Consider the following 22,428-nt stretch of genomic DNA (forward strand, 5'->3'; position numbering starts at 1 on the left):
GACACGTTCTGCCCCTACAATTGTTGTCTAGGGGGAAAGATGAGTTCCCAGTGCTTCCTATTTGATAGTCTTCCTTGATGTCACTCCCTACTTGGGTGTAAGTGTCGGTAGAAAGCTTCGTGTGGATGCTAAAGAGTCAAAGGTAGCCTGGTAAATATGACTGTCATTTGCTATCCCTATACTATCATTCCCTTATAGTATATCCTTTGCTTAGAATCTGAAAACTAAAATTTACCTTATAAGACTTCTTTGATGCAAGCATCCAGATACATAAATTAGAAGCATTTTATTTATTTATGTATTTAGGATTTAGCAGAAGAAACTGAAGCAAATACCACATTATACCTTCTTTTCTTTTTTCTTTTTTTTAGTTATCAACAAGGGGATGTTTTATTTTGGGTTTTTGTTTGTTTGTTTGTTTGTTTGTTTTGTTTTTGTTTTTGTTTTTTCTGCAGTGGAGTCTTTAGTTTCCTGGGTACCAAATTTAGTTTCAATGTCCTGTCACCAATAGTTCCATTAATATGAGTAGGTATGGCTGTTTTGTGGACTGTAGATTGGGCAATGCATTTGTATGCAGCAGCTCTTGATATGCCCCATTTTGAGCCACTGAAAAGTGCCAGTTGTCTGAGTGTCTGGAGATCTTCTGAGACAGCCAGAGTGAAACTGACTCCTCCAATGTGTCTGATGGTGATATTAAGCACCTCATCTACTGCATTTAATCCATTCCCCCTCACCACCTATGGGATCTCTTCCCTGGAATGATTGTGGTTGGCATTTTTGTGACAAATGAAACAAATAGACGTTATAATCTCTAGAGAAAGCACAGAGGAAGAAGTTATTCATGCCATTGAAACATATTCTATTTGAATTATTAACCACACTTTTGAATGCATCAGATAAAATACTAATGTTGAACTTTATGTTGTTTCCAGATAGTGGTGGTTTTGGGCCTGTGTATTTCATTTCTGACCTAGTGTAGTTAGAAATTGTACCCAATAGGAGAACGCTGCATTGGATATTGGCAAACTGTTTCCATGAGCTACCTTTCAATCAGAATAAATTTGGGGGATACCTGGGTGGCTCAGTCAGTTGAGTGTCCAACTCTTGATTTCAGCTCAGGTGGTTCATGAATTTGAGTCCACGTTGGGCTCTGAGCTGACAATACAGAGCCTGCTTGGAATTCTCTTTCTCTCTCTGCCCTTCCCACCTCTCTCTGTCTCTCTGTCTCTCTGTCTCTCTATCTCTCTCTCTCTCTCTCTCTCATACACACACACACACACACACACACTAAATAAACAAACAAACAAACAAACTTAAAGAAAAAAAAGAGAATAAATGTGGACTTACCAGGAGTAGAGGCATGGCTCACTTGAAGTTACATTAATTCCAAAAAAGTGTTTTATCTATGTTTAAAGCACAGGACCATACATAATGTCTCCTGGATTTGCATATCTTCAACCTTCAGCATAGCACCTGGGCACTTAATGTCACTGACCAGTAAATGTTCACAAATTTTACTACTCTCACTGTATGTATTTTCATAAATCGTGCAAAAAATCCCTACCTTCCCATTTTCAGAGGTGACTTGTGTTTTTCAATTTACTGATTGGTAAAGAATAAGGTAGGCTAACGCCCAGAATAGCTTTGTTTCTAATTTGATATTGCAAAGTTCACAACTTCTCCCCAAAGGGCTTGAATTAGAATCCGTGTATTATGAGCTGTTATCTGTTACTCTGGCAACATAATTAAGTGGGATGGTTGAGCATAATTCTATTAATTTACTGTTTGCTGTTATTTAATGCAGGTTTTATTCCATTCCACCTCCAATGTCTTCTCCAATCATGTGTCTTTGGAGAGTATTGGTGATAAGTTAAGTATCATTGTGATCCTAGGATTAATTTACTTTTTTTTTATTATACAGAGATTGCTTTGTTATAGTGAAATTCAGATAATACAATATTTGTTTTGATGATAGCATGGCTTACGTTTTACAATATTTTTTCTCATTTGCTCCTCACAACCTGTAATTTAGATAGATCAGTTATTCGTTATTATCTACATTTTATCAGTGAAGAGAGTAGAATTTATACAGATGAAGCGATTTACACAAGGTCACACAATTCAATTTGACAGAGTTCGATCTTCGCCTTTACCTCCTAATCCTTTCTCTAATGCTTTGTCTTTTAATAACACTTCTTCTTTGGAGTATCTCACTTGCTAAGTTATCTGTCTCCCCAACCCATGGAGAGAAAGGCAAGGCTGTGAAATTGAATAAGTGATACTGCACACGTTTTCCTATCTTTCACTTCAAAGACATAGAGCAGTCATGTGTCAGTGTGCTAGGTGTGGCAAGGGAGGGGCTAGAAAGAAAGAAGGAAAAGAGTACTGAGAGAAGAAATGACTAGAACTAAATGTGGTGGTGACTGTAAAATGTTGCTATAGTTGATGTCAGAGAAATTACTGCTTGTGTTCCTTCTGGGGGTTTAATGTTTTGCGGTCTCACGTTTAGGTTTTTAATCAATTTGAATTGTATTTTTGTATATGGTGTTAGAAAGCGGTCCAGCTTCATTCTTTTGCATGTAGCTGTCCAGGTTTCCCAACACTATTTATTGAAGAGACTGTCCTTTCCCCATTGTATACTCAATGCCTAATATATATACAGATATATAATGGGATATATATAAATACATATTGGAATATATTATATATATGTATGTATACAAATATATGATAGAATATATATAAATATGTATGATGGAATATACACAAACAATGGAATATTATGCAACAATAAAAAAGAATGAGAAAATGCTATTTCTGGCAACATGGATAGACAGGATATTATACTAACTGAAATTAGTCAGACTGAAAAAGAAAAATGCCATATGAATTCACTCATTTTTGGAATCTAAAACAATGAAGAAACCAGCAAAAAATCAGAATCATCCTTATAAATACAGAGAAAAAACTGTTGGTTGCTAGCAGGAGGGGTGGGGAATGGGCAGAATGGGTGCAGGGCAGTGGGAGATACAGGCTTGCAGATATGCAATGAGTAAGTCACAGGACTAAAAAGTACATTATAGGAAATATAGTCAATGACATAGTACTAGTGTTGTATGGTGACAGGTGGTAGCTACCTGTGTGGTGAACATAGCTTAAGGTACAAAGAAGTTGAATCACTATGTTGTATACCTGAAACCAGTATGATATGGCATGCCAACTACACTCAAATAAAAACAGAATTTTTCAAGTGACAGTGACTGAAGAGAGTTTCTTCAGCTATATATACCTAGTATACTTTAAGTGACAGAGAAAGGAAAAAAAAAACGTTTATATAAAACATTATATTTTCAAATATATATATTTACCACCTACAAGGTTCAAGGTTATTTTAGGCTAAGGACTTTCCTTCTACAATAACATTATGCAAATTAAAGAAAAGTACTCTCATAGTTAAAATTAATATAGAGTTGATTTCCCAGTTTCCAGGATGTACTCAATATGAAGCCATTAAATATATTTAGCCATCAAATGAAGTCTTTTCTCAGCATATCTATGTTATAATCTGAACTTTTAAGTGTTCCTCCTTACCTGCTTGTTTCTCTCTTTGATTTATACACTCAACATTCTTCTTCAGATATCATAAATATTTAGTTCAACAAATTAAATTCAACAAACGCTTACTGAAAGATTACCATTATTCAACAAAAAGATCTGTAGAATAAAAAAGACCATCATAGGCTAAGTATTTGTCAACCTATTTCATATATATCTTTCACTATATATATATATATATATATATATATATATATATACACACACACACACACACACACACACACATATACATATATACATGTATGTATGTGGCATGTGTGTTGTCAGTTTTTTGGAATTGTTCATTTATTTATTTATTGTGTGCGTGTGAGAGAGAGTACACACATGTGAGCTGGGGGAGAGGCAGAGTGAAAGAGAGAGAGAAATCCCAAGCAGGCTCTGTGCTGTCATCCTTCAGAGCTCGATGTGGGGCTCAAATTCACAAACAGTGAGATTATGACATGAGCTGAAAACAAGAGTCCAATGCTTAACCAACTGAGCCACCCAGGTGCCCCTGTGTTGTCAGTTTTTAAATTTTATATTTAAAATTCACTAGAAAAGTTATTTTGTTTCATTTTGTTATTTTTTTAAAAATTTAAAAATGTTTATTTATTTATTTTTTTTTGAGAGAGAGAGAGAGCACGAACTGGGGAGGGACAAAAAGAGAGAGGGAAACACGGAACCTGAAACAGGATCCAGGCTCCAAACTGTCAGCACAGAGCCAGATGTGGGGTTTTAACTCATGATTGGTGAGATCACGACCCGAGCCGAAGTTGGACAATTAACCAACTAAGTTACCCAGGCATCCCTTGTTTGACTATGTTCTAACTGGTGTTATTTGTATGGTCTCAATATATGCTTTTTCATCATGCTTTTTTAAAATTTTTTATTTTAGGGAGAGAGAGAGAATCTTAAGTAGGCTCCAGGCTCAACATCGGAGCCTGACATGGGGCTCGATTCCACGACCCTGGGATCATGACCTGAGCTGAAATCAAGAGTCTGACCCTCAATTGCCTGAGCCACCCAGGTGCCCCTCCGTCACGATTTCTTACCTTTTGCAGTCAATTCTGATTTTATTCAGGTCTTCTAGATCTGTCATTTGTCTCCTCATTATACACGTCTCACTGAATACCTTCATATTTTTGTGCAAGTTTACAGTTTTATGCTGTAAGTGGAGGTATTTGGGTTTCAGATAGTGATTTGAGACAATAGCAAATCTAGCCCCTTAGGCAGGATTTCAAAAAATAACATTAATTTAGAGACTACCCTGGTTCACAGACTGTTGTTCCACATAGAATTAAGCAGACCTGGCCACTGATTCAGGATCAATCAGGACACAAAGTGCTGTGTTTCCAAAAGGAAATTTTGAGAGGACCAGAAAGTTCAAGTGTTCAGGCTTGCTCACTCTGTTTTTGGAGAAATCCATACAGGAAAGCACACTCAAGGGGGGGGTGGTGGGCTGTGTAATCCTAATAACTGAAATTGCTGGAATATATCCCTGCCCTGCAGCCCACGTACTTGTCTGGGGTGGGCATTCCTGCTGCAGCAGCATACCTTCTCCAGACAGAGCTACAAACACACTGACACACTTTTTTGTACCATTGTCTTTTCTGTGTATTTTCTTTCTTTTGTGTGTGTGTGTGTGTGTGTGTGTGTGTGTGTGTGTGTGTTTTAGGCCCATGCTTCAGCAAAAAAGAAGAATGTCATAGTGTGGGGAATTAGGTTCTACTTATATAAATACATTAGAAAAAAGCTTAGGGCAAAAAGCCACCACCACGGGGTGAAAGCACCCAAGATATTGTAATGGGATCATGAATAACTTGTTATATCACCCGCAGGACATTACTTTCCATCTGATGCCAATGTACCTTGATCACAAACTCCACTTGCCCCCCACCCCCCAGACCCTTTGCTTCTTACACACACAAGGTAATGATTACTGTCTGATTGTTTTCTCCATGTTCACCACGTGTGTAAGAGCTTGTTTTCTTCACATTCACCACGTGGGTAATACCTTGAGGGCTCAATAAAAACAGACATGAAACCCCTTTTGGGGGCTCTTGTCTCCGCCTGGACATTAGCCTCTCTCGTATTCAATTCTGTGTTTGCTCTCTTGCTGGACAAGAGAGAACTTCAGACATCATAGGACCTGTCTTTCTTAGTTATAGTCATCTTTAAATCTCGCCTCCCTGATATTAAAACCATGTTTATGAACCGTAAATTGCTGGATACGATTCTACCTCCCAGGAGAGTTATATTCAACCTATGAAATCAGTCTCTCCCCCAAATCTTGTTTCTATATTTTTAATAATTTTGGCCAATGGTTTCAGGTCCAAAGGCAGTGAGAGATTAGCTCTATCTCATACATAGAGTTGAAATAAGCCACCAAAGCACTTATAATCCTCCATTATCTACTCAACCAGAAGGCTCATGTTGCGATGACAAGCAAAGGTAACTCTAGCATATGCACCGACCCTTACAGAACTATCTTTAAAAAGTGATTCGAAAATCCTGAGTCTTTTCATGGCTAACTTACGCTTTATTCCATAGGTTAGGTAATTGTAAATAAATCTCGAAAATGCTTTGCTGGTATAAAATGCATTACTGAGAGAACACTAATTAGGAGAATTGTTATAGGTTTGCTTTTCCAAAGTGAGCACTTCACAACTGGGTCCGCTGGGCGCAGAGAACATGGTGTAGTGTATGGAGACACAGTTCTATTGAGAACTTTCTAATCCAAGCCCTCCCCATGCACCCAGCTCACATCACATGGTCCTTATAGAATCTCATGTCTTTTGGATGTAACATGTTAGTCAGACTTCTAGGCTTTGAAAATATACAAATTAATAAGCAAAGTCTTTACGAGAGCAGATCAGAAGACAGAAAAGAATGAGGAATCACATGGAGTTTAAGTTCATGTGGAGAAAAGGCTCTGGAAACAAAACAAAACAAAAACAAAACTGAGTTTACAAAGGGTTGGAGAATGACTATAATGATATGGTTATAGCTACAGTTTAAGAGTGATCAGAGATGACCTCTGTGAAGAAGTGGTATGTCAGGAGAGACTCGAATGTGTGTGGGTGTGATTCATGTGGGTATCTGGAGAAGATTTCCCCGATAATATAAATGCAAAGGACCTCAGGCAATATGAGTTTGGTGTGTTTGACATGGAAAGAAGATGACGTGGCTGCAGTGAAAGTGAATGAGGACAGGGGAGACTAAGCTCAATCCTGAAGGGGCTGCCTGGCCATATCCAGATGTTTGAATTGTATTTTAAATTGGGAGGACAGTGTTAAATGATTTCAACATGGAAATTAATCGCCCAATTTACTTTAAAAGATCAGTTTGACAAGGTAGCGACCTATCTGTGTGAAATGTTTCCTAATTTTAGAGTAGCTCTCTGCTCTGTAGAGAACAGAGAGTGGGGAGTAGACAGGAAGGCAGGCTGAGAGACTGGGTGGTAGGCGATTTGGGTCACAGAGCAATAAATAGTTGGCGTGTGGACGGTAGTGGGAGACACGGGTATCGTGAGAATTGGTCAAATTTGCGGTATATTCTGAAGGTAGGACTTAGCGAACTTAAACTTTATAGGTTGTGAGAAATTAAACCTACCAAATACCTTTTATCTATTTTTGTCTGAGAAGCTCGATGACTAGTAGTGGCATTCACCAAAATGAGGAAGACAAGGAGAGTGGCTTGGGGGTGGATAGGGACATGGTACAGGAAAAAGGGAGTGTGAAAACACGGGTTCTGATTTCACTGCATCAGGATTGGGTTGTTTGTTAGATTTCACCATAGTGGATACGGTGAATAAATAAGTAGATAGATGCACTGTTCTGAAGTCCTTGTGAGAAGTTCAATTAAACAACTTGGGCGCCATTACATCATACCTATATTAGTATATCCATGACCTCAGAAGCTGTGGAAGTGGATAAAACTATGTAAAGAACGGATGTAGATTGAGGAAAGGAGTTTTGAAAATCTAGTTATGGAACACCATGTGCATCAATATTTAAAGGTTAGAGATGGGAAGATCCAGCAAAGAAGACAGGAAAAAACAGTGAGGTTAAGAAAAAGCAACAACAACAACTTAAGACGGCAGTGTTTTGGAGAGTAGAAAAAGTGTTCTGAGAAGACGGAACAGTCAAGTGGCCAGTGCTTCGGAGAGGTCACGGATTTAGCCCTGAAAATTGGTGTCGGGATTGACATCGTGAGACCCCTGGGAAGTTTGGCAGGTGCCGTTTCGGTGAAGTGGTGACTGTCATCTGGTTGAAATGAGTTCAAGAAAGAATAGGATTTTTTGCAGTGCTTCGGATGCAAAGGACACTGGACCTTTTCTTTGTATATAACAGTAAGACAAACTCAGACAAAATAGAAAGAATACTTTTGTGTGCATCTGCGATGATTGTCTTTTCAGTGGGCAATCCTTTTTCCAAATGAGTTGCTAACCTTTGGAGAAAAGAATGTTGTTCTTGTACTGGATGAAAGGGAGACTTGGGAGCAGTGGTATGAGAATTGGAAACGGCTGTTTTCCTTACCTGCACCACTTTCCAGCACTAGAAATCAGTGTAGACGGGCAAGGCTTATGGGTTAGAGTGAAGAGTTGTCTCATAAGAGATTAAGGTATAGAAGACACAAGAGATATCCTTGTGTAGATGAAACAAATAGAGATATTCAACTCACTTATGACCTGCAAGTGATATTTAGTGAAGGAACTGTCACTTTTGACTTGTGTTTCCTTATGTCACTCCATTTACTTACTGCTTCTGTTTTATCTTCCTGTTTTATCCTCAATGTTCGAACCAATGCACAGTATGTCACTAAACACTTAGTACTGAGGTGCTGTGTGGAGGCGGGGAGCACAGCCATTCTTGTCTCACTCAAATAGTAAGTGTGACCAAAGCTAATTTCACTGAAATGTAACTCATCAGTATTGGAAATCATAGTTATGATAGAATTCAGCATAAGCATTAATGGTTACTGACTTAGAAAGCTCATTTCTTCATATATACAAACACATATACATACATATATATATATATATATATATATATATATATATATATATACTTAGACATATAGACATATATATGTTTATATGTAACAATATATTGTACATTTTATTTTTATATATAATTATATACTGTATATTTATATAATTTATTGATATATACATATATTTTTTATTTGAGAGAGAGCGAGCACAACAGTGGGGAGAAGGACAGAGAGAGAGAGAACCTCAAGCAGGCTCCTTGCTCAGTGACAGGGGGCTCAATCCCACAACCCTGAGATTATGACCAGAGCCAAAATGAAAAGTCAGACACTCAACTGACTGAGCCACTCAGGCACCCCTATACTATATTTAATTATTTATTTACATATACTATAAAATATATAAAAATTATATAAAAGTATGTTACATATATTATCATATATATATATTGGAAACTGTGAGTATATGGGATTTTGCATACAAATTCATTGCTTGCATCCAGATATTGAAAAACAGTGTAGTAGAAACATTAGTGTATTCACACGAAACACTCATCTATAGTTAAAGTCTAAGATGGGTGACGTAATGGTTGAAAATTCATTCAAATTCAGAAATTTGTTGAGAACTTATTGCATGCCAGGCAATTTACACTTACTGTCAATTTACAATTGCATTTGAAGAATTCACAACCTAGTCTGGTGGAAAGATATTGAAACTAAATATTGCAATATCACTCACTAAATATTTGTATCAGAATTAAAGGGAAATAAGCCTACTCTAGGCTTCAGTGTCCTGAGGAGTTATTCAATAGGCAGTGAGATTCAAAGCAAATCCTTAAAGATGAATAGCCATTAGCCTTGTCCTGGACATTTGATAGGCTTACAAGAAGGAAGAAGGGATTCCAGTTGGAAATTACAGCATGAGAAAGGTGAAGGGGTCTTGAACCAGTTTACAAGCCTTGTCTTTTCCTGGTCTTTGTGATTTTGCTTCACAGTAAATGAATAGGGAACAGTTTTGTCTTTGCTATTACCGGTCTCCTTTCCACTAATCTTTCAAGTAAAGTGAGTCGCCAAATAACTTGGAAGGACCCAGCCCACTGTTGCGTTTTTTATAAGCCTTATGTTTCGCCGGGTTGCCTGGTTCAACACTCACCTGTCCTCTTCTGCCACCTCAGATAAGTTACTTGATCTCTCTGGCCTCAGGTTCCTAATTTATACAATAGAAATAATAAAAGTCTCTATCTCAAAGGAGTTTTTGAGGAGTATATTATTAATTTTCGTTTGAAAATTAAATATGTTAATAGACATCGAGTAAAATACGTCAGCATTGCTATGAACCTTTGCAGCCATAATCCTTTTCCCTACGGCTCTCAGATAGTGACTTCCACCTAATAAGAAATTAAGGTGTGACAGTTTCTGCTTGCTAGATCAAGCTAGGTAGCTGGTTTAGGGAGACTGGGCCGTGAAGGAAGTCAGATAAATCTGGGTTCATATCCAAGCTCTATCATTAACCGATTGTGTGACCTCATTAAACCTCATTGATGCATCATTAAATCTCAATGATTCAAAGTTGTTATCAAATGAAATGAATTTTTACAAGGCTTGTGATATGGCGACTCACAAATAAATAAATTACCTTATCATTATGTTTTAAGTGCATCACTAATAATAGTACTAATAATTACTGTTAAGTGATATACACTAAAAGACAATGTGCATGGAAGATTATAAGACACCTTTACATTTTAAGATTTGAACATCAGCTTTAGGAGCTGAACTTCGAGAATCATTTTACCTGAGTATCAATTTTCTCTTCCCTGACAGTCTTTATATTCATAGGTTTCAAATATGTTTGAACACGGCCTTTTACTATGACTTCCCTCACTGTAGGAACTGGAAAGCTAAATACTCGGTTTTACCAGAGTGTCTAGTGAGGGGGATTCCAGATGCATTTTGGGTTCAGCCAGTCCGATGCTGGTGGGAGAACTGGAGCATGGAAGCAAGGCACAGACTTTAGTGTTGCTCACCACGCACGTTCTTCGTGCTGGCAAGTAGGGGTGGACAGTCATCGAGTTTTCCTGCGGAAGTGGTCTGTCGCAACCATTCCAATGGTCCAAAGGCAAGACGTTTGCTATTCATCTCATGACGGTACTTGCAAATAAGCAGGTCGTGGCTCTTGATCCGGGCCAGCAGCTCATGGTGAGAATCTGTTAGAGCAGCTTACAGGCTCCCATTTGAGGTAATGTGTTCCTGGAGCTGAAAGTTTCAGGGGCATTTTCCCAGCTCCCTACTTCTCGAGTGTCCCTGATTTACCATTTTCCCTGGCAGACATGTCCCAAAGCTTTATTTTGAAATCGTTTCTGGACGTAAAGCATGGAACAGATTTTTGAGCCCCACCAAAATTTTCTTTCCTCTCTTCAATTCCTTTCAGCTTAAGACAGGTGAGATGTTTTCGGTTACCTGCGACAGATTCCTGTGGTGATAGTGATGATGCTGATCGTGGTTTGGAACATGACTGGTTTTCTCAGCTATACTTTCTTATATGCAGCATTAATTAAGAAGGAGATCAAAGCTACTGCTTATTACACAGACAAAACCTTCTTAGATCTTTGTATCAGGGGATGTCAGGACATTGAGATTAGTCTGCTTTGTTGAAAGGGCATTTTTCATTAAGTGAATGAGTGCTAAGTTCAGTAGAAAAGAGACTTGGGGTGACTTTGATTTTGAATAAGCTTTTAAGAAAGGAGCATCGCATGGGTCTGACAAAGGACCTTAGTGCTGGTTACTCATACGCTGCCACAGAGCTCTGATGGTTTACAAACCGCTTCGGATGTAACAGACAGCATTCTGAAGGGAAGTCGTAGGTCTAGCACATTTTCTATTATGTCTTTGTGCTTGTATAAATTAAAGCTGCCAAAATGCCTTTCATTTTTTTTAATTTAAGTTTGGTCAAAAGATGTACTCCAATTGCAATTTTGTACATTTCTGTATCAAATTACATTTTCCAGGGAAATTACTATAAAACCCTAAAAATAGAAGTTTATAATAGAAAGTGCCAGTTTAATTCATGAAAACCCACAGAAGCACAATAATGTGAATTTTTCAGTGAATTACACTCAGTCTATTGCAGATAAAAATATGCATAAAGGAAAGAAGTACTGAGGAATGCTTTGGAAAAGCCAACACACTCTGCTTTTATCATTTTTTGGCAACAAAAAAGATTACTTCTGGGATTTTTTATTAAATTACGTGTATTGTTCATAATTGTTGGGGCTGAGAAAAATGAAGACTGCTGGATGTCCAAAATAAAGCAGCTTAGACTATAGTAAAATTGATAAAAATCGTAGTATAATTTCAACTGGCTAGAGAACAGGACATATTTTCTGATTAGGCCTTCTAGTTTGAGATCACCATTTTCCTTCTACATAAATATGTTTATTTATTTAAATATTTAAAATATCAGCATCTATGAGTTCTAGGAAATAAGGGGGAACATTTTGGAACTCCAAATTTTTTCATAAAACGTAAAAACACAAAATCTGAATGTACAAAAATATAGGGGCAGGAGATTCAAGTGGTAGATAGTGCTTTTCTGGCATAAGATTCTTCTTGTAATCTTGAAAATGGATGTCTAAAACAGTACTTAAATGATGTTTCCTTCTTTGTATGTAAATGAAATTAGTTCCACTCTTAGGGCAAGAGAAAAGTTAACACAAATAGGGGAAAATATTGAATAGCACATTAACTCTAATTCTAATCGGATCAATGGGCTTGTTTCAATGTTAACTTTACAGTCAATGTTATTTTCCTGTGCCAATCAAATGTTTATTTTGCATCCATGCTTTTGCTACAGAGTGTAAATTTGTTGACATTCTAACTTGGCTTATTACATTGCAACTTATTTAAGAGAGAGTCTTTCTTATGCCATTTTTAGTGTCTGCTTAGTGGGTGATACATTCAGCATGCCCAGCTGAGTACATGGATTTGTAGCGTGGTAAACATTCAGCCTTGTTACATATTTTCTACCTTTCATTTATTTTAACTTTTTAATATTCTCATAATCATTCTTATTTTCTTACATTATTTTTTAGAATACCTCCATCCATCCTGCATCCACTTCTCAATCCTTTTCTAGGATTTTTGAGCAATTTCAATGAACCACGTTTAATATGGTGCCCATATTTTTTTCTAAAAGTACACAGTGCCATACACCTTTATTTTAAAATGTAGCATTGCAAGTACAAAGCTCAGATCACATTATTATCGGAACTGAGGCCAGGTACCGTACTCACGTTGGGGCGAGTGGGGGCCAGGAACTTCTTCCACACAGAGCTGACCTATAAACAGTTTTAGAAGATGAACAAGAGAGGATCTGGCTATGACACAGTCATCTTCTGGGGTCACCCCAAATGGCCACATCTTATGGCTTTCCGCAAATTAAATTCATGAATCTTTTTCAAATTGTTTATAATGAGTTTGCCTTACGTTATCTGTCTGCTCTGTCTTATAGCAGTCATCATGTATTTATACTTATTATTACAATATTTATAAATTTTCCTTTCAGGTAGCTACTCATCTGATTATCTTATGATCTCCATGTAGGAAGATTTTATACTTGTTCCCTACAGAATTCAGATGTACCCGTGTCACTTCTGTATGGGACAATAAAATGTGATTAGAAATAATGTTTATTAGTCCTGGAAAAAAAGCATTAAGTACCCAAATTGTGGTTCATCATATTGCCTTTCACTGTGTGTGGTAGGCAGAATAATGCCCCCAAGGATATCCATCCCTATTCCCCCCGAATGTGTGAATATGTTATCTCACATGCAAAAGGGACTTTACAGATGCGATTCCTGTAAGGACCTTCGGTTGGGGGCTGCTTACTGACGATGCCCAGAAGGACATGTGAATATAAAAGAGCACAAAAGAGACAGCTGTGTCAGGAGCACTTAACCCACCATTACTGGCTTTGAAGATGTGGGAAGAGGGCGGGGAGCCAAGGAGTGTGTTTTGGTTTCCTAGGGCTTCTGTATCGAGTCAGAAAGTTGGTGGCTTAAAACAATAGAAATTTACCCTGTCACAGTTCTGGAGGCCAGAAGTCCAAAATTAAGAATCACATTCCTGCTGAAGACTCTGGAAGGGGGTTCCAGTCCTGGCTTCTTCAAGCTTTGGGCGTTGCCAGCCTCCTTGGCTACGGTCACTTACATCACTTCTATGTCTGCCTCCAACTTCACATCACCTTCTTTTCTACGTGTGTGTTTAATCTCCTTCTGCCTCGTTTTCACAAGGGCAACAGTTATTGGCATTTAGGAACCCCGCAGACAATCCAGGATTAGTTCCTCCTCTCAAAATCTTTAATTGAATCACAGCTTTTGGCCATAGAACACAATATTTACACTTTTACCATATGAGGTAATATTCACGGGTTCTGGGGATCGGGACGCGGACAGAACTACTGGGGGGCCACCATCCAGCTCACTACAGTGGGTGACCTCAAGCAGTTTGCGAAAGCAAGAAAGTAGTTTCTCCTGAAGAGCCTCTGGAAGGAATGCAGGCCTGCCCATACCTTTATCTGAGCCTGGTGACACCCTTCTCGGACTCCTGACCTTCAGAGCTGCACGGCAACAGATTTATGTTGTTTTAAGTCACTGAGCCAGAGAGAATTTGTCACAACAGCAATACAAAAGAAGACACTGTGCCTAGGCAGTTAGCAATGTCGTCGATGGAACTGCTCTGTTGCCCAAGTGGGGACATGTGGGGTGGAGCCATAGCTGATGGACAGGTGGGAGCATCACTCAACCCTTGGCATAAATTACTGAGTTTTGAGGTATTCTGGAATGGCAGCGTAACCTCGCCTGTCCCCGATGATAAACAACTCTTTTGTTTTTAGCTTTTTCAGAATGAGGGAAGTGAAAAATAAAACAAAGCAAAATAAGCAAACAAGCAAAACAAACATGAGATTTGAAAATAGGCAGGCATAATTTCTTAAATGTCTCTTTTATTTGTTGTAAGAGATTAGATGGATCCCTCAGTCATTCTGATCTTGTTCATTTTTGTAAAATGAAAATAGAAATAACTGAATTTCCGGTTGTGTTTAAGCCTAACATGCTTGCAGAACTATAGTTATGCTTAAATGGACAGGCTACTAATTATTATTCTTTCAGAATGTTAAATTATCTTTATGCCTTTAAAAAAAATTAGCACTGTCTAGTTTCTTCTACTCAATTTACTCTTACGGTCCTTGACATTATTGTTCTCTAATCAGCAGTAGGTTGTCAGTTTGAGTTTTGACCACATATGAAGAAGAAAGTCCTGCACGGATTAATGTAATTCCTAACTATCTGCCTTTTTCCTTGCTTGCATAATCTTCTCTTTTTGGAGCAGAGCCAACAGACTGGCATGAGTATTGCACATTTTATTCAGTTTCAATTATGTGTTAAAAATAATCCTGTTGAGCTTTTATCAAATAACAGATTCTTGAATTTACAAAAACCTGTTTGTTTTCATAACCCATGGAATTACTTTCCTTTTGATGGTAAACCTCGAGAGCACGCCTCAAGATGAGATAGCTAACATGTGATAAAATATTATGACTAACACTACATACATGAAAGGTCATTGAATAGGTCCACTCCTTATAACCCAGGATAAAATTTCTATTATCATTTCAAAAAAGATGCACTATCAAAGACACAGTAAAAATATCACTGTATGCAACAACAAAGATATTGCAATATCCTCGTAAAAAAATATGTACTATACTTCTCTCTCTACAGGTACTTTTTTATATGCTATGTAAAAAGGAAAAAGCAAATTGTATACATGAATTACTGTAGCTTCTGTAAATATTTATATAAGATGGTATATATCAAACATATTTGCTATTTCATGTGACACTTTAAAAAACTATAGTTTGGATTTACAATTTTGTTTTAAAGCAGATGCATTTTTCTACAGCTCTAAACACTATGGTCACTTTTCTAAAACATTCATTATTTTGTTTTTTGTGAATATTTTGCATCCTATGTATGGGCATTCATGTGTATACACTTAGGTATACATGCATTCAGATAAAAATGAATGTTGTTATTATTCTAACTCTTCTGAAAACCTAAATGTAAATTTCATTGCATAATATATATTCAGAAGCATATGGGCTTTTTTGTTCAATTTTGTTTTCTTTCAAAACATTGACGTTGATAATTTATAACCACCAAAACCAGTAATTGGGGAAATAAAAAAGGCCTCTGAGCTAGCAGACTTATGAATACATGCTGTTAGAAATAGAATCCTCAAAAAAGTAACACAAGAAAAAAGCCTGAAGGTAGACTGAAAAGTGATATTACTGATAAATGGCAAATATCATTTACTTGGGCTTAGCAAAGTTGAAATATGTCTTTTTTAGCAAAATGAGAAATATTCCTGCCCAAACTTCTCACAGAGTTTGCTAATAAGAAAATAGTGACTTGGAATGAAAACTTACTGAAAGGAATCCAATTTTGTATGTTTCCAGAGGAAGGAAACAAACTGAAACATGATTAATTAGTTACGTTTAGCATCACTAAGAGCAAGTTTATGAATAAGTGGTTGTGTTAAATTTACAGTATCCTGTTAATCAGGATAATTTAGTTATATATCAGTGTTCTTTGTAGCATTCAGATACTCACCTTTCTCTACTCCACAATTTTTTGCCGGTATGTGCTAGTTAATAAGGATGAAGTGGAATTCAATGAAGCACTGAGAGGTGGTAGAATATTCTTTGATAGCTGTCATGTCTCAATAAACTGAATTACATGTCTACCGTGTACCCTCTGAAAACATCAGACTTACCATCTACTTGCGTCATGGAAAGGTAAAAAGCTCAAAAGCATGATTGTTTATATGTTTGCCATTAATGAACAAGGAAAACATATATTGATACCCTCGTTATATGCTTCATTCATAGTGACTTTTAAAATGTTTCACTCTAGAAACAATGGTTAATTTTTTCCCACAGACAGCAATGATTTTCTTTGTACTTAAATCTCTGTAAACAAGTTAATTGGGGACTTCTACAAGGCAGCAGAGAAAATTTTCTGTTTGTATAATAAAAGAGTGTGTGTGCTGTGCTGTAGGTGCATATAGACTAATCAGGGTAAAACTTCCTGAGATGCTTGTGGCTTAGGGAATAATTGACTCAAATGAATTTTTTTTTTAATGTCCCAATTCAACCCCTGACACGAGAACATCTTTTACTTAAATGGTACTTAAATAGTGAGATTTTCACTGGAGTCAGCAACTCTTTTTTAATTGGAATGTTTAAGTCATTAATATGGAATCTAATTATTAGCATGTGAGTATTGATGGATATGATTTCATCGTGAGCTTTTTCGTGGCACTCTGTTCTTTCCTTCCCTGCTTGTGGATTGGAAAGGGAAGTCATGATCTTACTACCTCCAATAAAGTTGTGCTTCCAGCACAACCAACGGAAAACAGAATAGCCAAATAATCACTGGAAATCTGAGAGGGAACACTTGTATTCTTTATCAACTTGTTGGCCCCCCCCCAAGAACACGGCCATGTAAGGAAATGGGATCTCCCCCTCCTAAGTGGGAGACCGCGTCACCTCTCACCTCCCACCCACCCAAGACATATTCTGAGTTGCTAGAATGGGAACTGTGGTTGGTACTGGGGTTTGGTGGGAGGGAGAAGGGCTTCTCTAGATTTCACATGAAATAGTGTTGCAATGAATAAATGTGAACTTTAAACCAAATCAGAATGCCTGTTGAAACATTTTATTGTGAAAAAAATCGAGGATGCACAAATAATTTGAGAACATTGTAAAACAACCACATATCATTGCTACTCATCTTTAATAATTATCAACATGCGGTAGTTTTGTTTCATTTATAAATCCTGACCTCCCAATTCTCTTCTCTCTTGCTGATGTTTTACAACAATTCTAAGACTTCAGTTTAACCCACAAATTTTCAGTACATATCTCCATGATGTAACACTTTTTAAAAGACAAAACCATACGATGCCTAAAAATTAAATAATAATTCCTTAGTGTTATCTAATATCCAGTCCATCTTCAAAATTTCTCAACTGAACCATAAATAACTTTTTATAGAGTTTTGTTTTTTGTGGGTTTTTTTGTTTGTTTGTTTGTTTTTTTCCCCAATCAGGGTAAGAATAAAGTCACTCTTAGATTTCTCTTAAACCCTAGGGTTCCAAACACTTCCTTCTCTGTTTCTACTTATATGTTGGGGAAATTGGACCCTCTGTCTTGAGAATTTAGCGCATTTTTCAATGCATGATGCTCCCCTGTGGAATCTTTTAACAGATTTCTGTGGAGAGCACCCCAAAAACTTCCTGGGTGTGATTTGAAAATGGCTTCCTTGCATGGAGGGCAAGGAGAGACCAAAGAAAGAGGTAGGCCGCTCCGGATGGGTAGGCGCAAGGGAAGAGCAAGGGAACTGGGATATAAGGTTTGCCTTCGGTAACAAGGCAAGTAGATGACATCCACTCACTAGAGTCTTGAAGCTTTATACAATAACAGCTTTAGCTGGGCTCCGTCACGTGTACCAGCCAGGTCTCAGCATCACTTCACTGTCTCAAGGTTGTGTCCTTGGAGCAGCCTCTGGTAGTGGGGACATTCCAAGGACAGAGAACGGTGTGAGGAGCCTCTGATTGACTCATCCAGCTCACAGGTCAGAAGGGCTCATCATGCCCTTTTGATGACTTCATCACACACTCCACCCCTCAGTGACCTACGCTTACAATTTCATACGCACCACCGCCCACCTCCCCACAATCTTCTGCACTGTGTCCTGAGCCATTGTCAGGATTTCCTAAGCAAGGAGGTGGCTCCCTTGGCTGCTATCTGGCTGCCCTGGAGGCAGATACCACAGTAACAACATAGGCTCATGCAAGAGAAAACACTAATTTTTTTTCCTAATGATTCACAAAATCATTCACAATTTTTCCACCCCATGATCTGAGCCACTGCTTTATAAGGTCTCCTATACTGAGGGTCAGATTACTTAGGGCATTCACTTGTGTCCTTATGTAATTTCATAAAGGTGATACATTAGCAGACTCACGAATATGAACACACAGCATTCTGTTTGGATAACGGTACAGGTGTCTCCTCGTGAAGCAGGTAGAATGTCCAAGTCCATCCTATTTTGGAGGACAGCTTTCCTCATCAGAGACATTTCAGAGTTCAGTAAGGACAGGCTTTGTTGGCTATCCCTCAAGGTTTGCTTAGTGAATCTGGTAAGTACTTCTATGTGTTCTATAATGTCTGCCAGGCCATTGGAGGAAACAAAAATGGAGACCAAATGATCATATCAGTGAGAGACAGAACACACCCATCTGGCCTTGAGGAAAGGAGGATTGGCTGCTGTTTTCACCATAATGCAGATTCTCCCCTCTGCCCAGGGAAGGCCCAAAGGATAACACCCAACCACCCAGGTGGAAGCCATCCAAAGAATCGCACTATACAGCCACTGGCCTCCATTTGGTGTTACCCAATGAATATGCAGGCAGTGTGACCAGTCAGTGCCAAACCAGTCATTATCCCTTAACATGACTTTCCAGTTTAGGGAAAAGGAAACAAGGCCAGCTTTCTTTAAAAAAAAATTGCTTTCGGAGGTGATGGGTGTGTATTACGTGTTTGTGGTGATGGTATCAGAGGTGTGGGCATATGTCCAAACCCATCAAAATGTGTGCATTAAATATATACAACTTCTTGTATATTAAGTATACCTCAATAAAGCTGGAAAAAACACATACATTGTATTCTAGTTTACAAGAAGAAAGAAAGAGAGAGAAAGAAAGAAGGAGAGAGAGAGAAGGGAGGAAGGAAGGAAGGAAGGAAGGAAGGAGGGAAAGGAGGAAAGAAGGAAAGAAGGAAAGAAACGAAACCTGACAGATTCTGAAGTAATGTAGTATAGCATGCCAAGAACCAAACATTAATCTTCTGAAAATCAGAACGCTATTTACTCAATGTTGTAGTAAGAAACAAGAATCAAACTTCAGAACCTACCTAGGTGAAGGACAGCTCTACACACAGCGTTCTGGTATTTGGAAGTTTGGGTAGGTTTTACCCTAGTTGCAGAGGAACACCAGAAAAGACAGAAACAGCACATTGGCAACATGGCCCTGACTCCCCTTAGTCTATGACTGATCAAGACATCCATTACCACTGTGTCTGACTAGTAAGGCAGAGAGGGTCAGCATTCATGGAAGAAGATGACACCATCTTGAACCTCACTTACACAAGTATCTGGCGACCAGTGAGTAGCTATACATGTAAATAATATGAACTGTATTCAAATGCAAATACAATTTGAAAATCCAGTTTAAAGTACAGAAACCAAATTGAAATGAATCCAAAGCTAATACAGACTTGGTGTTACCAACAGGGACAGAAAATAGACAGATGGAAAAATGAATGAAAGAATGACTAAACTCACCAGAGAAATAGAATTTATAAAAATTTCAAATGGAAATTATGACAAATATAAATTAACTGAAATTATGAACTCAATAAGTAAATATAACAGTAGATTAAACATAAAGAGAATAAACACTTTGGGAAGTGTTATTATTTAAATCATGGAAAAATTAATAGAAAATAAGGGTGTTTTCAGAGAAATAAATCTGAAAGGAGTCAATGCCAGCTGACATGCATTAAGACAAATATTAAAGACAGTGCTTCAGGTGGAAGAAAAGTGATTGCATATTTGAGTACAGAAATACATAAAGAAATAAAGAGAATACATGTGAAATGAAAGCAATTATGAAATAAGTATGCAAGTTGTAGGGAGTATTGATTAGAATTTTTTAAATGAATCAGGATCTGAGTTTTTTTTAATGTTTATTTATTATTTTGAGACAGAGACAGAGCATGAGCAGGGGAGAAGGAGAGAGAGAGAGAGAGGGAGACACAGAAACTGAAGCAGGCTTCAGGCTCCGAGCTGTCAGCACAGAGCCCGATGAGGGCTCAAACTCACAGACTGTGAGATCATGACCTGAGCCGAAGTCAGACATTCAACCTACTGAGCCACTCAGGTGCCCTTAATTAGAATTTTTAATGTTCTTTATAAGTCATGTTCAGAGAAGCAATTTTGGGTTCATATGAAAATTCATTGGTTGCTAAGGAGAATAGAGTTTAAGGGGAAAAAATGAAATGTAAAGATAAAAAAGATCAATACTATGTAATTTACAGGGAAGACAATATTTTTTAACGTTTTTTTTTTTTTTGTTTGTTTGTTTTTTTATTTTTGAGACAGAGAGAGACAGAGCATGAACAGGGGAGGGTCACAGAGAGAAGGAGACACAGAATCTGAAACAGGCTCCAGGCTCTGAGCTGTCAGCACAGAGCCCGACGCGGGGCTCGAACCCACAGACCGTGAGATCATGACCTGAGCCGAGGTCGGACGCTTAACCGACTGAGCCACCCAGGCGCCCCGGAAGACAATTTTTTTAAGAGAAGGAAGCTCAGAGCAAAATCCTGTTCCAGAAGATTAATTTTTAAATTAATATATTTATTCATCATTTGTGTCTTTCACAAAAGGACTGAAGGGATTCCCAGAAAACATAGTTAAAATGCACAGAGACTGAAAAATAAAAATTCTGACGCTTACCTGTCAGTGCTCTTTACCACAGTGGTTATCAATATCTTGTGATAGGGCATGTAAAAATAGATCAGAAATGCCTAACACAGTAGTACTATACCTACTGTGTTCACTTCCTGCTCCACAACATCTAAGTTGTGCAGAATTTCTATTTGAGAAAAAAAGAAGTGGATATGTTTCCACATCTATTCAACTATTTTGAAATCCATAAAATAGAAAGCAGCTTATGCCATGTCTCTTCCTCACTTCTAGAAATCCACACGTTCTCCTTATCTGTATTACTAAAGAAGATAGAGGTCACGGTAGAGTTAGGTAAGACAAGGGAAGGGAACCAATGGCTCTAGATGGCATGTTATCTTTGATTCATCATGGTATTAGCCTTCTAGCAGTTTATACATCTCTCCATTCATTTCTTTAGCCCTTGATCACTAAAAATCATTAATTACCACATTTAATCTCCAAAAGAAGCCTTGTGTTAAGTACAAAATTAGTAATACTGTCAACACTGAGAGAAGGAATATGGGAGTATGGATGAGAAGTTAAGTCGACTTGGCCTAGGGCCATACGCTGGCCAGCCCCTGACTGCCCAGTCAGTGTTTCCATTCACTGCAACACAAGGACCATCTCACTCTCTCTCACATGTACACAAACAGACTCTCTGCACTGTGACAACCAACACTCTTGCTTTCCATGACTTTAGTTAATGAAGACGTGGAGAGAAAAACATGATAATTTCCCACGTGTTAAATTCTACATGTTTCTCTCCCCACATTTCCCCTTTCTGACCGTGTCCATTTCTGATTTCTCTTCCTGGTAGTGGTCCTTGAATGCACTTCTTTGGATGTCTCGCCACTGGGACTTACTTTAGCCCAAGTGTTCTGAGTCCTGAGAGATTACATATTGATGGAATGCTTAGAATTAGGCCTGATGACCTTGACTTCTGAGATGCAGGATATGGATGGCCATGGGAAGCAGGGCAGAGAAAGCTGACAGGCTCCTAGTGAGGTCATGAGCTCCCTAGAGCCAAGGCCAGCTTCCAGGCCCTGTCCAGCCAGGTTCCTACGGGAAAGACGACTGGTGAGTTGGCTTTGCTTAAAGACTCGAATGCGATCTACGTCAGTCATGTAAGATTTAGATCATGCACCAGCTGTGGTGCTACCCAGGCCACCTCACCTTCTCTAACCTCTGTCAGGATCCCCAACAATTTCTT

The sequence above is a fragment of the Panthera leo genome, chromosome F2, assembly GCF_018350215.1.
Source record: "Panthera leo isolate Ple1 chromosome F2, P.leo_Ple1_pat1.1, whole genome shotgun sequence".
Taxonomy (NCBI): Eukaryota; Metazoa; Chordata; class Mammalia; order Carnivora; family Felidae; genus Panthera; species Panthera leo.